The following is a 26,636-nucleotide window of genomic DNA, read 5'->3' on the forward strand; positions in this document are numbered from 1 at the left end:
TAACACAGCTAGAATTTGAAGGGCCAAGACACCAGAAAAAAGCAAAGTGTAGAGAAACACTCTAAAGATTTGGCATGCAAAGCACAGATTTAATTTTCACTGCTTTATATCAGATACTGTTTTTACAGCAAAAAGTAGCATAGTAGATGTACTTAACACAGTTATAGAGAAGGTTTAAAAAATGCCTTTCTTTGAAAAAAGGGCTTTTGGGAAATAACCAGACACATTTTTATGGAATGCCTTTTAAGAATTTTTTAAGAACTGATTTATTTTATCATGGAAAGAAAAATTTAATATGAGATCTACTCATTAGCAAATTAATTTTGGTAGTTAGAAAATTCATTGTCTCAAATCCAGGGAAAGTCCTATCTCAGTATATCTTTTAAATTTTTAACTTTTGGGGAAATCTGATTTCCTATGTCTAAGACAAACTAATACAAAATTCTGACATTTTGAGTTTTCCTACAATTGTATCAATTTGATGATGAATAAAACTGGGATGCTATGTCTCTAGTATTATTCCTAAATCTAAGCTGCACTGATTTATTTGAATTTCTGTTCTAATATATAATAGACCAGTATATTTATACATTAACATATTCACCTAGAAAATATATGAGCTACATTTGTATGCATTTCTCTCTAAAGAGTTGTCCCTTTAAAAGAACATCTCCCAAGATTTATATGTGCAAAGAAGAAATAAATTGTTGTAATACAGAGAACCACTAATGCACTTTTCCAAACGTAAATTACTTTTCATACAAGAGAAACTATAATATATAAAAGAATAATACAAAATTCTAAAGATATGTTATACATATTAAAAATAGATCTAAAAAGAAATTTTACTGTTAATTATATGTCAGCTTCTTCTGGAGTGAGAATAAAGGTCAAATTCTGAAGACCATGGAATCCATTAAGTACAGACAATAAAATAACTGATGAAGATGGTAACATACATCATGATTTACACAGTGAAACTGTGGTGATAATGACTTACAGTTCTCCCTAGCCTCATGTAGGTTTGGGGTTTCTCAGTCAGACAAAACAGGAAGTTGAGAGGGGTTACTTATTTTTTAAAAAGTCAGTACGCCTTCCTTGTATGATGAAGACGTAACATTACTGAGCTGACACCATAAAAAGATAGTTAAGCAGGAAAGCTTGTGAGCTACTGCTCAAACTCAAATCAGGATTCAACTTTTCTCACTGAAGCAAATAGGGCATAGAGATATTTCACAGAATTGTAGAGTTTGGGTACCATATAAAAGCATCTTGCTAAGGGTGTGTCAGGAACAAAAACTCAGCCTAGGTTCCACCTGAAAAGCAATATAACTACTGTAGAATTGGGTCCAGAAAGAGCAAGGACCATCTGTGAAACCACATCTGCCCAAAGAGGTCCGAGTCATCAGCCTAGAGGCTCCTTGGAGCCTAACAGGTGGGCATGGTAGGATGCCTACTCCCTGTAACAAAGACAGCATGCTGAATGAGGCAGACAGCAGAGATATCAGAAAGCATTCAAATTCATCAGACATCACCAACAATTCAAAAGGTACTCCAAGTGATAATGATCCCTGTCTGGATAGAGCAAGAGGATGGTGTGGCCAGGGAAGTGAGGAATGACAGCCTCAGGGCCAGGCTGTGTTGGAGGGCATAGTGCTTTTGTTGCTACAGTTACAGAAGAATGCTTTTCACCTTCCCCAAGTCTGCGAGACAAACAGTGCCAAGCCTGGCTATCTACTTACACTGGGGAGAAGGGAAACAATACAGTGAGCACAGTTGCAGGCCATGAGAATGTGTTTTGTACATCTCCAACTAAGAGAGTATTTGACCAAGGCCCCCCAGCTGCTGCACTCTGAAATCCATTGCTACATTTGTGTCAAGATCATGTTGCCCCTGAGCTGCTCCCAGCAGGCAATGAGCACAGCTGCAACACTAAGACCAAGCTATCCCCAAGAGACTTGAGACTACTCTGATGGCTGACTTCGGCTTTAGGCACCTTGCTGAATCTTCCTTAAACTCCATGACAGTTTACACAGTTTCCACCCAACTACACTTTCCTTCTCCTTCATTCTGTGTTAGACATGCATCCCAGTCTGATAGCATTTCCAGCTTTGACCACTCCATTCTCATTCTCTCTCACAGGCATTTCTCTTAAAAATCCTTGTTAAGTTTAGTTCTGCTTCTTAGGGGATCCACACTAATGTACACAGTCAAGTTAATATTTTATTTTTTAACATCTTTATTAGAGTATAATTGCTTTACAATGGTGTGTTAGTTTCTGCTTTATAACAAAGTGAATCAGTTATACATATACATATGTCCCGATATTTCTTCCCTCTTGTATCTCCCTCCCTCCCACCCTCCCTATCCCACCCCTCTAGGTGGTCACAAAGCACAGAGCTGATCTCCCTGTGCTATGCGGCTGCTTCCCACTAGCTATCTATTTTACGTTTGGTAGTGTATATATGTCCATGCCACTCTCTCACTTTGTCCCAGCTTGCCCTTCCCCCTCCCCATATCCTCAAGTCCATTCTCTAGTAGGTCTGCATCTTTATTCCTGTCTTGCCCCTTGGTTCTTCTGACCATTTTTTTTTCTTTTTTTCTTTTCTTTCTTTTTTTTAGATTCCATATATATGTGTTAGCATATGGTATTTGTTTTTCTCTTTCTGACTTACTTCACTCTGTATGACAGTCTCTAGGTCCATCCACCTCACTACAAATAACTCAGTTTCATTCCTTTTTATGGCTGAGTAATATTCCATTGTATATGTGCCACATCTTCTTTATCCATTCATCTGTTGATGGACACTTAGGGTGCTTCTGTAAAAGGATAATCTATTAAAATATTAACTTGTAAATAGAGCTGCAATGAACATTTTGGTACATGATTCTTGTTGAATTATGGACCCTGAGAAAACCATAATTCAAAACAGGTCACGTACCAAAATGGTCACTGCGGCTCTATTTACAAGTTAATATTTTAATAGATTGTCCTTTTACAGATAGATGCTGATATATCTTCAGTGTCTGAGTTCTGTCAATTGGCAAATGCAGATATAGTCACATGCATATATAATTCTCATTGCTTCAACTACCAACTTGTATGGCTACTGGAAATTCAGCCTTTTTTTTTTTTTTTTTTTTTTTTTACGAAGCCCTAAGTATGTCTGTGCCTGAGTTAACAAATCAGAACTTATTTCACTATCCCAAATAGTGGTGACAGGGATACAGGGAGTATTTCAACCTGAAAATCCAGTTCCATCTTCTTTGCTGTCGCCACCATGAAAATTCATTATACTCAAAGTGGATTAAAGTGGCCCTTACACCATTACCACTACATTGTGGCTGTGGCTAATAAAGCTGGTAATTATTCTTCTTAAAAATTAAGGAGAGTGACTTCTGGGTATAAATCCCAAATAATTGAAAGCAGAGACTCAAACAAATATTTGTATACCCATGTTCTTAACAGCATTACTCACGAGAGCTAAAAGGTAGACACAGCCCAAGTGTCCATCAATGGATGACCCGATAAACAAAATGTGGCATATACATACAATGGAATATTTTTCAGTCTTAAAGAGGAAGGAAATTCTGACACATTCTATAATATGGATGAATCCTGAAGACAGTACACAAAGTAAAATAACCTAGTCACTAATGCCTAGAGTAGTCAATTCATAGAGATAGAAAGTAGAATAGTGGTTTCCAAGGGTTGAGGGAAAGGGAAAATGAAGGATTAGGGGTTATTGGTTACACAGTTTCAGCTGGAAAAAATGAAATAGTTTTAGAGATGGATGGTGGTGATATTTGCACAATAATGTGAATATACTTAATGCCACAGAACTGTCCACTCAAATATGTTAAAATGGTAAATTTTATATTATGTATATTTTACCACAATAAAAATAAATATGGAGAATGTGCTTTCTGTGTTATATTGAAAAGATTTTAGGAGGGGGTCTCTGTTGCTTGAGATCCAACTTGTTTTGGTGGTTAGCCTAAGATGAAAATTTACTGCTCAGGCTATGACAATCCTGTAGAGAAGCACAGCTCCTGCAGAGCAACCTCCAGTATCTCAATCATCATTGCAGCACAGTCTTGGCAAAGATATTCCATGCTTCTAAGAATTCTAGCTCTTTCAATTCACTATTTACACTAGTGTAGCTGAGTCAGGACAAGTTCACAATCAGTCACTCAACTGTAGGTACAAATTATACTCCCTCTAAAAAATAAGCCACTTAGCTATGGCTAGGTCTGCCTCATTTCACCAGACTCCATTTTTCTTTTTCTTTCTTTCTTTCTTTTTTTTTCTCCCCGACAGGTAGGTAGACCGTAAGACTGTCTGAATCCAATGATAAAACGGGTCAAAACCTTTTCTCCCAGAGCAACATTACCTCTATGCACATTAGGAGATGCAAAGGGATACTTGGGATTGGAGGATCACCATCACCCAAGTCCACTTGCTAGAAATACCTAATCCCCACAAATCATCACACCAGAGACCTCAGATCCCTAGCTCATTGAGTTCTGATTTAAAGAAACTCTCCAGGACTCTTTAATCAGAATACTGTGCAATTAAGGCCATATCTAAGTGCTTAAGTAGCGATATTCAGATACACATTATCCATTATAGAAAGCTATTTTAACCAGGTTTATTTTTGTCTATTTTTTCTGGTTTAATGCCTTTTACCTCATCTCCTTTGCCCCCCTCCAGCCTTCACCCACTAATCAAAGAGGTAGTCCACCCTCCCTCATCATAAGCATTCTGGCATCTCCAATTTTTCAGTTTAAGAATTGACTTCTATATTACTAAGATTAATAGGGAATACAAATAGCAATTAACTTGATCTCCTAGATATTCTCAAATATAGGTTGACAGCTAATGCCAATAAAATTATACTGACTTTTGCACTGGCTCACTTCATATGCACACTTATACTCACTGCTGATGTGTTTGCCACATAACTGTGCTATTTGCAAAATACAGCAGGGCTGGAGACTTATTAGACAGTTCCCAGTTCTGACAGTTTTTGCTGACCTCAGCAGCGTAGCTAAACAAAAAGTAACACAACACCAGGGCAGTATTTTTTTCTTAAGGAGAACTGAAGTCTATTTATTTATTTAGGCCGCGCTGCGCAGCATGCAGGATCTTAAGTTTCCTGACCAGGAATCAAACCTGCCCCCTGCAGTGGAAGTGTGGAATCTTAACCACTGGACCACCAGGGAAGTCTCAGTATTTTTTTCTATATAAAATATCTAAGCATGTTTTCCTATTGTGTTAATATGCCAGTAGAAACTATTTTCCACAGTCAGAGTAAATGTTTCTGCAGTATGTTCCTGAGCTTCCTCATTAAATGAGTGATTATTCTACATCTACTGCTTAAGGTCTTAAACTCTAACTGTATATAAGTTCTCGGCAAAACACTGCTCTCAATTCCCTAGAAATAGTCTGTAGACTATTTCCACACTAAGCACAGATTTCTCTACTATTAACATTTTGCAAAGTGGAAAAAGAAATTTATATCAACCGAAAAGGAAAAGCTCTTTGTTTCCTTTATATTTTTGCTTTTTTCTTGTTTGTTTTTTATTTCCTGTACTTCGCAACTACAGTTTGGTCATTACTGGAAAGTTATAGAATACTTTTTTAACAATAGCTTGAATTTATTAAGTTTCTCCATGCCAATAAGCAAAACACACTTGCATTCAGGTTTGAACAATAAAGCAGCTACTCAGGGCTCCAACGTCTATGTTTTTGGCTTGCCCAAGTCTTATTCTAGATTTAGGAACTCCTGGACCCTTTCTTCTCCTGCCTTGAGGAGAGGAAAAAACAAAAACGAAAACAAAACACCCATTCAGACTACCTGTGATCAAAATAGACTTGACATTACCCTAAACTTGATTAAACTTTAGGTAGGCTTCTTCCTGACAACAGGCCCCTGACCTCCCTTTCCTTATAGCATTTACATTAGAAAACTTTTAATTATAAATTCCTTCTTTGCCTCTTTGTGATACAAATATTCTAGCTTCTTGACAGTTTTACAACCCAGGAATGTCTTCCTCAAGAACTTGGTAGTGATCTCTCTGAAACGGAACCATCATGGGAGAGAGGGCCCCTATCTCCCAGTGTCTGTATGAAGGTAGGAGCCTAAATTCAATAAGCTTCAATTAGCAAATGTAGATAGCCTAATCCATTGATCAGCCTCTCCCCTAATAGCCTTCTGTAGTTTTCCATTAGTTCATCCTAGTGCTCAAAATCTCTCCTGTTTTTTGTTTTAGCAGAGTTGAGTTCAAGCTCTCTCCCTTATTGCAATAGCCTTAAATAAGTCATCCTTGCCTGTTTAACTCCATCCAGAACAATTTTTCTTTGACATTATAAACTAGCTTCTTTTTAAAAAATCTTCTATTTTCAAATGAATGACAAAATATGAATAGAGCACCTATTATATAGTTTTCATATATATTATTTAATCCAAATGAATTATAACAACAGATGATGTTATAAATAAAAGAAATAAGACTCACATTTAGAGACTTGGCAATTCAGAGCTGCAACATAGGGCTGGAATACAAACACAGTCACTGAAGGTAAATTCTGGATTTGCTTTTATCACCCTTTTAAGCAAGGTTGGGTCTTTTATCCTGTGGCACTACAGGCTGAAAGCTAAAGACCAGGACAGGGACAGTCCTAGCATGGCTGGGAGGTAGCTTTCCCCCAGTTGTTTGGAAGCAGGCAGACATCATTAAACAATGGCACTATAAAATATAAACAAATCCAGTATGGCCTAATGATTCCAAGGCAAAAATAGTCAAAAACTTCTGATGGTGAATAATTTTAAAGGCTTAAACCCATAGTTATAACACAGCTCTAAGCTTTATTTGTTGGTTTCTTTCTTTCTTCCTTCCTTAACTGGATTGGGGTTAGCCAACAAAAACAAAGACTGAATACCTTAAAACAATAGGATGCAATAATCTTCCTGGTTTGAGACCTCAGTTTAATAGAACCCTAGAAGCCCAAAGATAAGCTTAAATCTATGCTTGCAGACAAATCTATGCTTGCAGACAAATTTAATAGGGCAAGATAGTGAGGGCAAAGATCATGGAATTAGAAGGCTAGAAGTTCTTAGCACAAAATCACAGACTTCATAATCTTGGTTTAAGACACTTTCTGACAGGCTGCCTTTGAAATAGATTACTCTGACAGTTATTATGGTTGTTTCCAACCAGGAATGAATTAAATTAAATACATAGCTAGCACATACAAGTTAAAGCTTTTTAATTAAACAATGTTTACTCAATATGAATTAGGCATATATTAAACAGAAATTCAGAAGTTAAGTGAATTTTAAATTTAAGGGTGTTTTTATTGTTGTTAATAAGAGTATATTTTTTGTATACTCTAAAGATATTAGATTCCAGGTATAAGAAAAAATTGCTGTAGTCATCCAGGAGAGCCTTCTCACTTTACAAATAAAGAAACTGAAGCTCAGATACACTATCTAAGCCATAAATCAAATGACAGAACAGCATATCTAGACTTTTGAGGTAGACATCCTGATTCCTACACTTGATGTTTTCCATCATCCTATATTGCATCTATTCACCTGCTAAAATAAGTAGGGTTTATTATATGTTACAAGGCAATATTATGTATTATTTATAAATTGCACACTATATTAGAGTATCCTAAAATGCTGAATAATATCTAAAATTAGAAAAATTAACATTAAAAACATTAGGATGTTCTACAGTGAAGATAAACAGGTACAGCTTTGAGAGAAAAATGTTGTACAAATTGTAATATACTCAAAGAGATTGAATTGTGTCATGAAAGCTATAGGTTGTTTGGAACTTTAAATAAAATGTTATTTGCATGTATTAGCTAAAAAAAGTGAAATTCCTAAAGTTAATTTTTGAAAATCATGACATTCATCCATGAACAATACTTAAAAATTTCCTGTATACTATGTTATGTTCTGTGTGACTATGTAAACTGAATTTTAAGTTTATCTGAAAAACATTATATTTCTAAATGACATGAATCATCAAATTTGTAAAACACAGATGCCATCCATTCCTCAGAAAAGTAAAAATGTCTCCATGTAATATATGCAAGTTATTTTATTACTAACTTGCATGTCCATGGAAAAGTATGTACGTTTTACAAATATAACAGAGGCTGGCTCCCCAAATCTCTGGGTTTGATACAGGTTTTAGAGATAAAAAGCACTAAGCAAAGCTGTTAGAGGCTTACACTAGCCTGAAAGAAGTATACTTTTCCTTATATATACTTCACAGAGAAAATAGAGTAGAATATGTTTTTCTTTATTAGCTTTTGGGATTAGTTCACTGCTCTTATTGGACCTAGAATCCAGCTGAATTAGCATTATTAAAAGAAAAGGAAGTTTGAAAGCAAAACATTTCAATGGAATTCAGTAAAACAAGATTTTTTTTTAATTTTGCATTGTTAAATACAATTTTTAATCAAAATTGTACTGAGATAAAATTTGTATAAAGAATAAAAACCTTGGAAACATAATAAAATTACAAAAATATAGTAATTTAGTCAATAAATGTTTGCATGATAGCTACTCTATAAATATCTTAACTAAAACAGAATAGTGAATTTGTATGAAACTATAAGGGGAGCATAAGATCCATAGCAATGTTTTCATACAATTCAAACAAAACTTTCCATCCCAAAAGATAACAGTCCCTACTTTTAAAGAAAGAACAGATTTTTAACACTTCAATTTAAAGTTTACACATGGCATAAAATTACAGGGAGATTTATCACACTCAACTATTCAACTATTTCTATCTTTACAAGAAAATAAATTTGGTACAAATTTTCTCTAGTTTGGAAACACTATCAAAAATTTTTAAACGTTTATCTTATTCAATTCAGCGGTTTCACTAATAGAATTATATACAAATACCTGAAAGAAAATATTTGAATAATTATGAGCTGTGTGCATACAAAGTCTTATGAAAAATATTAATTCCTATAATGAAAATTTTGTAATAACCTGAGTTACAACATAAGACTGTTATAATTATGACACATTCATTCATACTGTTTAATATTATATAGGCATTAAAAATATATTGTACAAAAATATGTCATGACATGGAAACCTGTTTACGGCAAATTGTACAGTGAAAAATCAGGCTTTAAAACACCATGTAGAATACAGCCCCCATATTATACATACACGAATATATATGCACACTGTCTAAAAGAAAATATATACAAATATTTCGACAAATACATTCCAAGGTTATAGGATTAAGGGTGATTTTTTGAATTTTTTCCTATATTGTAGCAAAGTACACTTAACATAAAATTTACTATCGTAACCATTTTGAAGTATATTGTTCAGTTGTACTGTATTCATATTGTTGTGCAACCATCACCACTACCTATCTCCAGAATTCTTTTCATTTGAAAGACAAACTCTGTACCTATTAAATAACTCCCCATTATTCCCTCACTGTAGCCCCTGTCAGCTACCACTCTAATTTTCTTTTCTTTTTCTTAACTTTCTCCCCTAAATTTTCAACAAAAGGGGGCAGAAACAGTGCAGCAAAGAAAAGGGCTTAATCATGAGAGTCACTGAGATACAAGACTGACCAGCAAGTAGCAGTGTGTAGACTTCCTTTTCATATTAAGAATATTAGCATTCAGGATAAAAGGAGATGACCTCACATTGAAATATTACAATATCTCCTATTAATTGCCGTTTAATATTTTCTAATATTTTACCATAATTAAATCATGAACATTTTTGTACATGAATATTTGCCTTCATTTCTGTGTTTCTTGGAAAATATTCCAGCATGTAGAATGCTCAGGTCAAAGACTAAAGAGATAATTTTAATGGCATAGTTTTTGATATAAATAAGTCACAATAGCTGATAAGAGAGAAGAAATAGCTGAAAAAAGCTCCTATTTCTAAAAACTGATTGTATTACATATATTTCATTAGAAATTTTATAGCAAGGGTTAAAAACATCTAGTTCAAAAGTATACTGGGTTCTCCTGTGATGCCATAACTGAAGTGGATATTCTTTGCATCCTGTAAAATGTCTAGTTTCCAAAATGTTTCACATATGCCAAAAAAATCACTAAATATAAAAATCTAAATGTAAAATTTTAATCATAAGATTTATTTTGAAAAATACGATCTCTCCCCAGTTTCTTCTCAATGTCATTTTTAGAATATCAGGCATTTCTACAAAGGACATAGTCTTTTAATTGTTCCTTAGTCACGTTTATAGTTTCACCAAGAGAAAGACCATTGCTCATCTTTATATATTATTTGACAGTTCTAATGATTTCATTTTAATCTATTTATTTTCATAGCAGAAGAACACTAAAGTATTGCTTATTCATTACCTGGTAAAATACAAAAGGCAAGATAAGAAGCTGAAATGCTTTTCCAAGTAAATAAAAATAGGACAGTCTTTTTTAAATGTACCCATTATCCATCGATTTAAATATAGTAAGACTCCACTTATTCTAGATTGCTTATTTCATCAGGTCTCAGATTGTAGCATGATTAGTCAACAAACTTGATGAACATGGTTAAGTGTTCTATGTACTTTTTTACTTGTTACAATGTCTTAAATAGAGTATTCATCTAAAGTACTCAAGAAACTTAATTGAACAATGGGCCAAAGGAAACTCATGTTAATCACATACCATCAAGCATACTTAATAAAAAAAAATCTTAACTTTAGTACTGTTTAGTACTGCTTTTTATTTTTTTTGTACAAATAGCAGTTTTTTCTGAATATTTTTAACAGAATATTTGCTGAAAATATTTTACTAGGTGTTCACTTGAGATAGTGCATGTAACTAAAATATTTCTTGAAGATAAACATTAAGAAATGAAAACAGTTGCAGTTTTAAATACAAGATCTTCCTCAGCTCATGATGGGATTACAAAGTCTACAAATAATAAATGCTGGAGAGGATGTGGAGAAAAGGGAACACTCCTATACTGTTGGTAGGAATGTAAATTGGTACAGCCACTATGGAGAACAGGTTCCTTAAAAAACTAAAACTAAAAAATAGAGTTATCATATAATCCAGCAATCCCACTCCTGGGCATATATCCAGAAAAAATAAAAACTCTAATTCGAAAAGATATATGCACCCCAATGTTTACAGCAGCACTATGTACAATAGTCAAGACATAGAAGCAACCTAAGTGTCCATCGACAGACGAATGGATAAAGAAGATGTGGTGTACATATACAATGGAATATTATTCAGCCATAAAAGGAATGAAATATTGCCATTTGCAGCAACATGGATGGACCTAGAGATTATCATACTGAGTGAAGTAAGTCAGGCAGAGAATAACATATATGGTATCACATATTTATAATCTAAAAAATAATGCAAATTAATTTATTTACAAAACAGACTCACAGACATAGAAAAATAATTATGGTTACTAATGGGGAAAGGGAGGGAGGGATAAATTAGGAGCATGGGATTAACAGATACATACCACTATATATAAAATAGATAAACAACAAGGATTTACTGTATAGCACAGGGAACTATATTCAATATCTTGTAATAACGTATAATGGAAAAGAATCTGAAAAAAATACATATATATATACACACATATATATAACTGAATCACTTTCCTGGAAACCTGAAATTAACACAATATTGTAAATCAACTATACTTCAATAACAAAGCAGAAAATTCATTTAATACACCTAACCTACCAAACATCATAGTTTAGCCTAGCCTACCTTAAAAGTGCTCAGAACATTTAATTAGCCTACAGTTGGGCAAAATCATCTAACACAAAGCCTACTTTATAATAAAGTGTTATATATCTCATGTAATTTATTGAATACTGTACTGAAAGTGAAAAACAGAATGGTTGTGAGTTTATCAATGTTTACCCTTGTGATCATGTGGCTAACTGGGAAATGCGGCTCACTGCCGCTGCCAGCATCACAAGAGAGTATCATGTTGCATATTGCTAGCCTGGGAAAAGATCAAAATTAAAAATTCAAAGTATGGTTTCTACTGAATGCATATTTCTTTCACACCATTGTAAAGTCGAAAAATTGTAAGTGGACTGTCTGTAATTTAAATATTTTTTAAGCAAAGCTGTAATCAAAATATTTTAGAGAAATGGTGATCATTTCATTATTTTCACAAAATATCATACATACACTTCTGTGTAAATATGAAATAAAAACAAGAAAATAATAATCAATTACACAAAAAAATTTCTTAAAAGCAAAAACATTTTAATTTTGCTATTGTATAGATAGCTATATAATAGAAACATCTTACACTTTATTCTTAGTATATAACAAAGGTAAAACTTAAGGGCAGGAAAGGTAGCAAGGAAATTTTACACACATTCTTTTGACAAAGAAATTTACAAAAGCAAAATTTTATTTATTGCTCCTGAATCTACAAATGTTGATTGTGGCTGTGTTGAGCCTGACTGGGTTCCTACAGTCAGCTAGGCTTGCATTCACATATGCAATAGGTGTGTCTCATTCTGGGATACAGGCTAAAGAACATAAGCTACCTGGGTGTGCTCTTTTCATGGCAAATGGCGAGAGTCCAAGGGGACAAGCCGCCTCTGCTCAGAACTGGCACACCCTCATGTCCCATTAGGGTGAGGCAAGTAATCTGGCCAAGTCATGTCAGTGGGGTGTGAAAGTAAAATAAGAAAACCCAATGGGTTAGGAGAAGGAAGAAGTTAGTATTTGCTAAACCATTAGTCCAAACACATAAAGCTTGAGTAAAACTGGAAACATCATGCTATACTTATTTGGTGAATCAAAAGAGTATTATGGGGCTTCCCTGGTGGCTCAGTGGTTGAGAGTCCACCTGCCGATGCAGGGAACACGGGTTCATGCCCCGGTCGGGAGGATCCCACGTGCCGCGGAGCGGCTGGGCCCGTGAGCCATGGCCGCTGAGCCTGCGCGTCTGGAGCCTGTGCTCCGCAACGGGAGAGGCCACAACAGTGAGAGGCCCACGTACCGCAAAAAAGGAAAAAAAAAAAAAAAAGAGTATGCTGAGTTTGGCAATAATATCTGTTTAGAACTGAAAGTACAAGCCTAAGTGAATGAGAACAGCAAAAACTGGATTATACCTTTATTTCTTCCACATAAAGAGGGGAAAAAATGATCTTACATTTTGTTAATATCTGTTTACTAAATTCTGTTCTAAATGATTTAATTTAAATTTGTCTCATTTATTTTTACAACAGTCCACAGATAAGCACAATTATCCTGACTTTTAGCTGGGAATACAAACTTTAAAAGCTTAAGATTCTTTCTTACATTCCTATAGTTCATGTGTTAAGGTTTTAATTCAGGAAGAATGCATCACTGAGGAAATATGAAAAACTGAGTCTTCTAACTTTGTTTCCTTAGATTTTGTATTTGTCTATTTGGCATCTATTAAACACAGGGCCAAACTAACAAAGTTGTTTACATCTCCCCTGCAAGCCAGCTTTCACAGGTGCATGAAAATCATGATACAAACCTTCCAATCACAAATCCAACATTTGTGTTTTGCTTCCTGCTCAATAGGGGATGTCCCCTCCTAACAGCTTCCTGCTACTAGAGCAATAAAGGCTCTGGCAAAGGCTTTTCTCTCACTCCTTTCTGCCTCAGGACCAATATGGTACTTTCCCATGAGGCAATGCATAGCATGGCTTGCCCCCTTTTCTCAGGAAATGTAAATAATAAAAATCTTTCAAAGGCATTAGCCTCTCTATGTCAGCATTCATTCAGCTCTATAAATTAAAATCCCTGGGAGAACATATTTGCAAATGATATATCTGACAAGGAGTTAATACCCAAAATATATAAAGAACTTGTATAACTCGACAACAAAAAAGCAAACAACCTGATTTAAAAATGTGCAGAGGAGCTGAATAGACATTTTTCCAAAGAAGATATATAGACTGCCAACAGACATATGAAAATATGTTCAATATCACTAATTATTAGGGAAATGCAAATTAAAACCACAATGAGATATCACCTCACACCTGTCAGAATGGCTATTATAAAAAAGACGAGAAGTAACAAGTGTTGGCAAGGATGTGGGGAAGGGAACCCTCAAACACTGTTGGTGGGAATGTAAATTGGTGCAGCCACTATGAAAAACAGTATGGATATTCCTCAAAAAATGAAGACTAGAACTACCATATGATCCACCTATCCCACTTCTGGGTATTTATCCAAATATGAAAACACTAATCCGAAAAAATATGTGCATCGCTAGTTCACCATGGCATTATTTACAATACCTAATTTGGAAACAACCTAAGTGCCCATCAATAGATGAATGGATAAAGAAGATGTGGTATATAAATATACAATGGAATACTACCCAGCCATAAAAAAGATAAAATCTTGCCATTTGCAACAACATGGATAGACCTTGAGGGTATTATGCTAAGTGAAATAAGTCAGATGGAGAAAGATAAACACCATATGATTTCACTAATATGTGGAATACCAAAAAAACAATAAACAAAACAAAAAAAATACAGAATAAATGAACAAACCAAACTAAAACAAACACATAGATACAGAGAACAGAGTAGTCATTACCCAGGGGGAGGGGTTATGGGAGGGTGAAACGGGTAAAGGGGATTAACTGTATGGTGATGGATGGATACTCAATTTTTGGTGGTGAGCACATTGTAAGGTATACAGAAGTGAAAATATAATGTACACATGAAACATATAATGTTATAAATCAATGTTACCTCAATAAAAAATAAAATATGTTTAAAAAACAATGACAAACAAACAAAATCCCTGGGCACATCTTAACATGCTAAGGGACATAAAGACTCCTGTAAGTCTTTTCTAGTACTCTCTTACTGAGATGCCTCATACGTCCCCATAGTTTGCATTCTCTCACACTGCAGTGAATAATAAACCCAACTTGTTCAACTACAGTTGTTCCTGTGTACTTGTGTTCCTGATGGTCATAAGCTGGAGGGCACTGACATGGCCAAAGGATGAAGAATCAAGACCTGAAGGGGTAAGTGGCTCATTAAAGTTACACATTTAGTGTTATATCTTGCGCATTAGGATGTAAATCTATTAGATTTCTTAAAAATATAAATCTTTCTCATTCGAGATTGTACCTAATAGGTTTAACTCTTGCAAGTTGAAACGTACTTTCCCAGTAGCAATCAATCTCCTCCAGTGACTTTGCTCTGCAGCTTACCTCAGCCTCTCACCTTCATGGTCACAGGCTGCAATTTGTCATTAACAACAGCAGCACTCTTTCCATAATCTCATTTGAACACTACCTCCCACATGTCCAGCTCACTTTCTCTAGTCACAAAACACCAAAAATCCCTGCAAACAATCCCCACCTGCCTTTCACAAATCTTACCATGTTTTCCACAAACCTTTACCCTTATACCACCATACTATCACTTCCCTACTACTTGACTAAATTCTATGGTCAATTCTTAATATCATCCCTATATACACACTTTCAATATTTTAGCCCCTCTCTCCTTTTCTTACTTGCTGGCTAAACCACAGCCTCATTTAAAACTAAATACCTACCCATTTGAGACACTGAATGTGACTGAAGGAAAAGACACAATCATGCTCTCCTCACTATCATTTCATGATAGTCTACTTCAAGTGGGCTTTTAATATTGAAGGGCAATTATAAGCTTTTTCCTTGGTCCATCCTACTCTCATCCCCATGCCATTTTGTATTTTCTTTCTTCTCAAACCTTCTCAAGTTCACTTTCAGCTGGTGTCCTTGCTTTCTGATTTACTGAGAAAAGAGGCACAATGAAATTTCATAGGCTCCCAGGACATCTACCCACTTATCTGCACCGGCCCCAAAATACTGTACTCTCTTTCCTGTTACTGTGGGTGAAATTTCCATGCTTTTAGCAAAGGCCAGCCTCTCCTCTTGTGCACTAAAGCCCATACTCTCTAGCGAATTCACAGCACGGATCCAGCAATACCCGCTACTTCTCAAGTACCTCATGGATCAATTTCCTTTTTCCATTGAATAATGAAAATTAGCATAAATGCATGCTGATGTTTTCTCAGAAAAAGAGCATTATAATCATACTTCCTCCAGCAACTACCACCTTATTTCTTCCATTTGCTTGACAGTAAAATTTCTTTGAATTATTTCTTATAATAACTGCCTCCAGTTTATTTCCTCCCTTCTCAGTGCAAGCTTCCTCACCCTTTTGCACTTGATTGACAGCATTCTTACTGTTCTCAACCAGGATCTCCACTTTGTGATAGTGATTTCTCAATCTTCATATTAATACAGCAACATTTCTAATAGATGATCATTGCATGCTCCTTAAAACATTTTTCTTCACGTGGATTTCAAGACACTGCAATTGTCCTACTGCTCTGGCCACACCTTCTCAGTCAACTTTGCTAGCTCCACATCATTTCCAATATTGAAGTGTTCCAGGATCACTCCATTGATAACCTTCATTTTAAAAAAAGTTGGAGTCACTTTTTAATCCTATCATACTACTCATCCAAAGTAAAAGCAAATCCCATCAGAGCTAACTAAAAAACAAATAGAATTTATATCTAGAATTTTTAAAAATCTATATTCATTTCTGGATGATTTCACTCAATCTCATGAAATTTAAATACCATCTATATATTATTGATTTCCAAATTGATAGTTTCAGACAAGTTCCCTCTTCTATATTCCAAACAGGTTTAGGTATCTAACTGCCTATTTAATACTGGCATTTGGTTTTCTATATACACCTCACATTCAATGCATCCAAACAGACCTCTGACATTCCAACACAGATCTGCTCCCTACATTGTCTTCTTGATCTTAGAATAGGTAAGTCCATTTTTCCACTCAGTGTAAAACACTTCTGTCCTTTAATTCTTTCTCAGAGCAAATTAGCAACTCCTCACTTTACTACTTAAAAATGTATCCAAAATTTGACCACTACTATGAGCTTATTCTAGTCCAACATCATCTCTAATCCAAATCATTTTACTGTAATATTTTACATTATATTTTGACTAGTCTTCCTGCTTTTTCCCTTCACCTTAACCCTAGATATATGAAAAGGTAATTTCTTCTAAAGTAGATGAGCTGCCTCCCTTCTGTTTTATTTCAATCTCTCTTTCAGCTTTCCACTATCTTATTTCAGGTTCTTTTTTTTTTTTTTCCTAACTTACAACTATGTCCTTTTCAATTGTCTCCATGCCTCCAGTGTAATTATCCTTTAATCCATTCCCCATGTTATGGCCAGCATAAGCTTTGTAAAACAATAGTTATTTTATTGCTTAAAACTATTTAGTGGATTTCCACTTCCTACAAATTAAAGTCTAAAATCCTTAGCATCTCAGAGTCTCAAGGTAGAGACAACCAGCACTGGCCAAGACGGAGTATCAGACTTGTGTTTGTATCAGACCAGATCTGCCAAAAACAACTATAAAAAGCTGGCCAGCATAAATTACCTAAGTGACTATCTTCAGACACCGGAAAGCAATCAACTCAGATAAGACTTGAGGCTGAAGGAAGGCAATTTGAGAAGAGTCCCATACTAAACCCGGCAGAAAAAGGGAGTACATTTTAAGCATAAAGCAGCAGTCTGACTAGGCAGAGGAGAAAGTAGTCATACTTCAGGACTACTAAAGGTGATAGAATTTGAAGGGCAACATCTTGGAGAGGAGAAAGCCACAGAAAAGTGAGCTCTCAAATTCCACATGGCATTTTCCCTTGATGTTCTGGCCGACTCCTAAGCTCACATACACAAAATGAGACATGAAGACAACACACATCGATGTGATGCGGCAAAACATTGATGGGAGGATAATGAAATGAGCAGCTATTTCACACATGCTATTCTTTCTAGCTGAAATACAATTTAGAACACAGCGCTTAGGGGCTACAGGCTCACATTCAGATCACACCAAGATGAAGGAGTAAAGAACTGAAGCTTTCATTTAGGGCACTCAGAAGGATCATGCTTAGAAGAAAGAGCTCCACCTTAAGAATAGGTGCTAAAATAGATCAGCCCTTACAAAACCCAATACCAAAGATCAACGACAGCAAAGTGATTTGTTGGTTATTCCTGTACCTTCCAGTAGAAAAGTAATTTTGTAGGAAGAACGTTACCCCTTACTTTATCCATAACCTCTACGATTTTTTAATACACAATTTGTGGGACTCAGTAAAAAAATTTACTACATGCCAAAGGCGGGCGGGGCAAGGTACGGACAGCAACCCCTTCACAATTACAAACATATTCACAGATGAGTATTATCGAACGTAGAGGAGGAGGGCCAATGTGGGAATGCCTTTTTTTTTCTTCTCACCGGTACAGAGGGGGGCATGGGGGCACCTGTTGCCATACTTTCTGAAACCAAGGCAGGGACAGGGGTTGCTTCATAGAGCGGGAATCCTAGCCTCCACTAATTTCCTGAAACACCGACTTAAGTGGCCAAGGAGATGTAGGAGGCGAGTAAGCTCTGGGACCGCGGCTTCTGCCTTTAAGCGCGATAGGAATTGTATCAAAACAACAACAAAAGTGTAGGGTACCTGGAGAAGTTTTCTGTGGAAAAAGTCCTTCACAGTCCTGGGTCCCGACTTGGGTATATGTCCTATCTTGCGAAGAAGCCACTTTTCCACCTGCCCTCGTCTTTCTTTCCCTGAGGTCGGCTAACTGACCTGGGAACTAGAGGAACACACAGCTGCCCACCAGACACTTCCGAAATTATGCGTGAGGTAAAAGGCGCTTGCGGCTAGAGCCTGCTTCTGGCTCCCTCAGCCAATGAGCGCTAGGGCGTACACGCACGCAAGACAGTACGCATGCGCGGTGGAGTTCAGCTGCTTCGGAAACTATCCCTGCGGTGGAAAGTGCGAGGCTGAGGAGATTCGCTAGCGGTGAGGCCTGGTTGAAAGACCTAGAGTTCTGTGGAGATGAAGAGGTGTTGCAAAGCAGGGAATGAAGAGGGGAACGTCTGCTGTCATCCAAGCGGCCCTACACCCGCTTCGCAGGGCGATGGGAAAGTTTTATTCTTCTGTAGAAGGAAAGGTGAGTGACGCTCCTACTCCTCCTCGGGTCCGAGGCAAGGCCACGGGGTGTCAGCCTGAGAGTAGTGATGGCCCGGGTCTCGCGAACACAGCTCAGGAAGTCCACGGAGGTCCCGCGTGGGGAACGTTGCAAAAGTACAGTACAGCCTTAAGGATGTTGATAAATTAATTATTCCCTCTTTCATCATTATATTTTCCTCTTTACTGAATATATGTTGTCATTTATGCTATACTTTAAAATGTTCTTAACTCTACTTCCCTCTTCAACTGTTGCTCACTCACATCAGCTTTCTTTTAACTCAGAACTCACTGAAAAAGTTATGTGGAATGACTGTCATCAGTTTGTCTCCTCACATTTTTTCTTGAGCACTTCTATCAGTCTTTTGGTCCCTACTCTTCAGTGAACACCATTCTCTTATCCCATTATTTACACCATTAAGTGTACACAATTATTTAGATTTTTAGATAGTCTAAAACTGAACTTTTTTCTCACGTATTTCAGCCACCTCATCCCATTATATTCAGAATAGCTACAATTTATTTAATATCAACTGTGTACCTGGAATTGTAATTAAATATACTTATACTATTTATATAAGTATAATTTATGAGGCATTATAGATTATAAGGTGTTCCATTATTTCAAATAAAAATATGAAATTTTAGAATGTTGGTAATTATAATTGTAAGAACCTGTCCATTATAAGTCACATTTCAACATTAGAGATGCTAAAATTAAAATATTAATTATCTTAAAATAATTAGAATTAATACTATATATCTCTAATCCTTAAAACACTCTATAAAGTAGATATAATTATCTTCATTTTATTTAATTGAATCAACATGTATATTAAATAGCAGTAATAGTTCTAAAGTGCTGATGTTAATATTATTAGCTAACATTTATTTAGCACTTAATTGAACAAGAAGCTATTTAAAACACTTTCAATAGATTCTTGCTTGGTTATAATACCTAGGTCCTATGAAGTAATTATTATCATCATCTTTATTTTACTGATAAGGAAACTGAAGCACTAAAAGGATAAGGAATAGCTTCTAAGTGAGAGTTAAATTAGAATTTAAAGCCAACTTGGTTTTATTTTGCATGTTGTTCTGTCATCATGGTGAATGTATTAGTTTGCTAGACCAGGGTAACAAAGTGCCACAAACTTAAACAAAAGAGATTTGTCTCACTGTTCTGGAAGCTATAATCTGAGATCAAGGAGTAGGCATGGTGGGTTGTTTCTGAGGACTTTGAAGGAGAATCTGTTCGGGACTCTTCTCCTAGCTTCTGGTGGTTTGCTGGCAATCTGGTATTTCTTGGCTTCCGTTTCATCACACGCATCTCTGCCTTTATGTTCACATTGTGTTCTCACTCTGTGTATATTTGTCCAAATGTCACCTGTGTATAAGGACAACAGTCATATGGGATTAGAGGCCCACCCTGCTCCAGTAGGCTTCATTTTAACTAATTGTGTCTGCATATACCAACTTTACAAATAAGATCACATTCTAAGGTTCTGGGGTAAGAACATCAACATTTGAATGGGGTGGGGACAGGGGGCAAAATTTAACACTTGCCAGTGATCAATTAGTGCTAATAGATATTTAAATTTATTCAGATAAAAATAATTGTTACCTTAGGGTTTGTTCAGAAATATACTGCTAGAGACCTTCAAGATGGTGGGAGGGCTAAGAAGTGGAGATCACCTTCCTCCCCACAAATACATCAAAAATACATCTACATGTGGAACAACTCCTACAAGAACACCTTCTGAATGCTGGCAGAAGACCTCAGACTTCCCAAAAGCCAAGAAAATCCCCCACGTACCTGGGTAGGGCAAAACAAAAAACAGAGTGAAAAGAAGACCCAATCCAAAAATGGGCAGAAGACCTAAATAGACATTTCTCCAAAGAAGATATACAGGTTGCTAACAAACACATGAAAGGATGCTCAACATCACCTATCATTAGAGAAATGCAAATATCAGCTCATACCAGTCAGAATCTCCCTCATCAAAAAATCTACAAACAATAGATGCTTGAGAGGGTGTGGAGAAAAGGGAACCCTCTTGCACTGTTGGTGGGAATGTAAATTGATACAGCCACTATGGAGAACAGTATGGAGGTTCCTTAAAAAACTAAAAATAGAACTACCATATGACCCAGCAATCCCACTACTGGGCATATACCCTGAGAAAACCATAATTTAAAAAGAGACATGTACCACAATGTTCATTGCAGCACTATTTACAATAGCCAGGACATGGAAGCAACCTAAATGTCCATCGACAGATGAATGGATAAAGAAGATATGGCACATATATGCAATGGAACATTATTTGGCCATTAAAAGAAACGAAACTGAGTTATAGTGAGGTGGCTGGACCTAGAGTCTGTCATACAGAATGAAGTAACTCAGAAAGAGAAAAACCAATACCTTTGTTAACACATATATATGGAGTTTTTTTAAAAAATTGTTCTGATGAACCTAGGGGCAGGACAGGAATAAAGACACAGACGTAGAAAATGGACTTGAGGACCCTGGGAGTGGGTAGGGTAAGCTGGAACGAAGCGAGAGAGTGGCATGGACATATATACACTACCAAATGTAAAATAGACAGCTAGTGGGAAGCAGCTGCATAGCACAGGGAGATCAGCTCGGTGCTTGTGACCTAGAGGGGTGGGATAGGAAGGGTGGGAGGGAAGCTCAAGAGGGAGGGGATATAGGGATATATGTATACATATAACTGATTCACTTTGTTAGACAGCAGAAACTAACACAATATTGTAAAGCAATTATACTCCAATAAAGATGTTAGAAAGAAATATATTCCTTTGATGACTTCAGAACAAGGCAATGTTAAATGTTTATAATCAATTGAATAATTCTATATTGTAAATTGTGAGATCATATAATGAACAGCCCTCAAAATCTCTTGCCTTTAGCAGGACTGCTGTCCATTTGACCTGTGGCCTCCAGCTGCAGTGATATCCTAGTGGAGAGAAATGCTAGCTGGACCTAGGTGACAGTGATGATAGGACAGCTCTTATGCCACCTATGCTCTGGTGTAAAATGGATTTATCCCATTTAAATATCATTAGCTGGTGAAAAGTTTTGAATAGTTACTCTTTATATCCAGAATTTACTATCTAGTTTTATATAGTACATTGACAGTCAATGCAGTGCCAGGAGGTAAATGTATAGGCATCCTGCTAGAACATGGTGCAGAGCCAAATCTTTGTGATAACAAAAGAAACACTTCTCTGCATTTTGCTGCCTACAGCCAAAACATGTTAAGTATTAAGTATCAGCAACAGTGATTAGATTGGGCCCACCTGAATAATCCAGGATAACCTTCTTATCTCAAGGTCAGCTGATTAGCATTCTTTTATCAGCAACCTTAATTTCTCCTTCCTACATCGCCTGTTATATTCACAGGTTCTGGGGATGAGGATATCAATATATTTGGGGTCCATTTTTCTGCCTATTGCACAGCTTCAGTTTCTTAGTTCCTGTTCTTACTCCTGCACTTGAAAAGTTAAATGTAGTTTTCAAAAAGTGATTGTATTAGGCTGATACTGGCTCCAAAATATATGTCCATGCCCAAATCTTTGGAAATCATGAATGTTTTGAGGAAAAGGGGGTTTGCAGATATATTTAAGTTAAGGATTTTGAGAAGGGGAAATTATGCTGAATTTTCTAGGTGATCCCTAAATGCCACCACAAGTGTCCTTGTAAGAGACAGGCAGAGGAATATTATACACACAGAAGATGTACATGGGACCACAGAGTCAGAGATTAGAGTGATGCAGCACAAGTCGAAGAGTGCTGGCAGCCACCAAAAGCTAGAATAGGGAATTCTGCCCTAGAGCCTTCAAAGGGAGTACAGCCCTGCCAACACCTTGATTTCAGCTCAGTGAAGCTGATTGTGGGCTTCTGGCCTACAAACCTGAGAGAGAATACATTTGTATTGTTTTAAGCCACTAAATTTGAAGTTAGTTGTTACAGAAGTCTCAGGAAACAAATACAATGGCTCTCTTTTCATTTTCATTCAGATCCCTAACTGATAAAGGGAATTTGCTGGATGGATTGAAAGATGAGACTAAAACCATACTAGTTCTCAACTAACATTGTGCAGTAGTTATTTAGCAACTTTAAAAAATAATCTAAGGTCCATCCATATTGTAGCAAATGGAAAGATTTCATTCTTTTTTTTTATGGCTGAGTAATATGCTAAGTGAAATAAGCCAGGCAAATAAGAAAATACAAATAAGACAAATACTGCATGATTTCACTTATATGTGGAATGTAAAAAATGAAAAAAATAAACATAACAAAATAGAAACAGAGTTATAGAAACAGAGAACAAACAGATTGCTTCAGGGGAGGGGGTGGGGGGAGGAAAGCAATAGGTGAGGGAAATTAAGAGGTACAAACTTCCAGTTGCAAAATAAATGAATCATGGGTATGAAATGTACAGTGTGGGGAAAATAGTAACTATGTAATATCTTTGGTGACACAACTAGATTTATCGTGGTGATGATTTTGACATATATAGAAATATCTGATCACTGTATTTTATAACAGGCAGTAACATAGTATAGGTCAGTTATATAATACTTCAAAAACAAACTCATAGAAAAGGAGATCAGATTTGTAGTTGCCAAAGCTGAGGTGGGGGAACTGGATGAAGGTGGTCAAAAGGTACAAACTTCCAGTTATAAGATAAATAAGTACTATGGATGTAATGTACCACATGAAATTATAAATAATGCTGTATGAAGTATATGAAAGTGATTAAGAGAGTAAATCCTAAGATTTTTCATCACAAAAAAAATTTTTTTCTGTTCCTTTAATTTTGTATCTATATGAGATAATGGGTGTTCAATAAAATTATTGTGATAATCATTTCATGATGTAAGTCAAATAATTATGCTGTACACTTAAAACTTATACACTTCTGTATGTCAGTTATATCTCAATAAAACTGGAAGGAAAAATAGTATTCCAAGGCAGGTTCTATCCATGAATTTTCAGTAAGTCCTATAAATCTAGTAAGTCCAGGACATGAATATTTAAATATACTACTTCTCCTCCTACTTCAGATGAATGACCTCAGTATGGTTACTTGACTGTAAAGACTTTAAATTAGTGTGCTTTGCTATGTTTTAACATTTTCAGAACTCCTTGGGGCAAGAGACTTCCTTTTTTCTTTTTATTGATTTTATTCTTTAAGCTAATTTAAAATGGTAAACACATGAACACTCCCGATGTCTTATGCATATTACTACCTATTAATGTTCTGTTATACATGAGAGAGGCAGATATTCACTTGGTGAAATATATTAAATAGCTACCTAAATAATTTAAATTTCTTCAGGATTAAATTATCTCTTATTTTAGAACTTCCAGGACTTCAAGATATTGTAAACTCATTTAACCTGCTCTTCCCAGTACCAACAGCCTAGTTGGGAAGTCCTCTTCTACCACAATAAACACTCAGCCTGGGAAGCAATTCTCCCTTCCTCCACCTAGAGGGACCAGGTAGTCAGCCTGAGGCAACTCCTTCAGCTACCTCAGACAGCACCAGTGGGAACCAGCAAAAGCCCCAGTAACACCAGATATACCTAGTAGACCAAAAATATCACTGCAGAGACTCTGAAGATTGAATTGTCACTGGGACCACAGTACACAAAATTAGGGTGTGCTAAACCTAAACAGGATGCCTGCAAAAATAAAAGATTTAAATAGGAGCCAGAGTCTCTCAACGTAACAACCAAAATGTCCAGGATACAATAGAAGAATCACTGTCACACCAAGAACCAGAAAAATCAAAACTTGAATGAGAAAAGACGCAGTAGAAGTTCAAACCAGGAAGGCTAATTTTGCACCTATCTGCTTTTCCTCAAGGACCACAAATGAGTAAGGAATTTGCTATGGAAGATATATCACTCCATTCATTACTAACCTGGGAGCAAAAATGTAAAGAATTGATGATCGTAGAAAGCAGATTAGCGTGCAGAAAACATTTAATCACAAATAAGTTATTGTACAAGGTTGGTCAAAATTTCTGAAATATAAATTTATTTTTCCATTAAGGAACAGTCAATGCAAGACAAGCAAAAAAATGAACAAACTTCGAATTTAGCAAACGATGTGACAGGAGAAGGGCACATTTGAAGTGTCTGTCTCTGCAGTATTCACATCAGTTCCTGAATAAAGAGAACTCAGTCTTAAAAATGCTATTCCAGGGGGCTTCTCCAGTGGCGCAGTGGTTGGGAGCCCGCCTGCCGATGCCCGGGATGCGGGTTCGTGCCCCTGTCCGGGAGGATCGATCCCACATGCCGCGGAGTGGCTGGGCCTGTGAACCATGGCCGCTGAGCCTGTGCATCCGGAGCCTGTGTTCCGCAAGGGAGAGGCCACAACAGTGAGAGGTCCGCGTACTGCAAAAAAAAAAAAATGCTATTCTATCTAATCTAAATTCTGTGTCCTGGTAATACATTTTCAGTCATCTTTCATACACTTTTAAAATGGCAATAAACTGCAGTGTGAAAATCAACATAAACTCAAGGCTGAATTTGGAAATTTTTTTTTAAATTAACGAATCCAGAAGCAGTGATAACTGAAATGAAAAAAAAAATTTGATCTGCAAACAAGAGAACACATAAACAAAAAGTACTACCAGTTTGAGGTTTGATACTGTTGATACTCCTCTGTTTAATGATCCAGAAAGCCTTTTTGATATGCAGCTTACCTTCTCCAATGATCATTTGCATTTTCCATTCATTGTTTCCATCATAAACAACCAACATGTTTCAAGTCTTTACATTTGTCATTAATTTTTAATCAGACTCTACCCTCCTCCAAGTTTAGGACTGTCATATTCAGCCAGAGGACTGCAGAAATCTGAGTCTGACCAATGTTTACCCTGTCATTCATTCTCAGTCTAATGGATTAAGAATATGAATATGGAATAAGGATATGAATGGACTAAGGATATGTATCATTTCTTGACCCACCAATTCACATTCCGCCAATTTTGCCCTGTAGAAATATTTATTGTTCCATTTGTAAAGCACTATCTTGTGTGATTTATTCTGTTTCCTCCTTGAGACTACAGTCATTTTGATGGAAGGGATCGTATTTTATTTATCTGTGTGAACCAGCATCTAACACCATTTCAGAGTAGATAAATGATTGAATTAAAGAATAAATGAATGAGGCTAGATAAATCAGACACAAGTGAAATGTAGAAAATTCACATAGAAGTGGGCATAAGAGTGACAAGACCTCAAAAAACCACCTGTAAGATTAATTGTAATTAGTGAGGGTGGAATGATAAGAAAATAAAGAATAAATGTTAGGTATTATTTTTCTTTGTTGAACACTTTTGCAAAGGATGTGTTTTTTTCTGTTTGCCATATTCTATTCTGAAGATTTCTTTCTTTAATCATTTAACACAAGCCTACTGATTGCTCATTAATGTATGTGATTTCTAAATGTGCAATTCTCCATCCAATGATAAAGGAAATTTGTTTACGTGT

This window comes from Globicephala melas, chromosome 9 (assembly GCF_963455315.2).
Source record: "Globicephala melas chromosome 9, mGloMel1.2, whole genome shotgun sequence".
Classification (NCBI taxonomy): Eukaryota; Metazoa; Chordata; class Mammalia; order Artiodactyla; family Delphinidae; genus Globicephala; species Globicephala melas.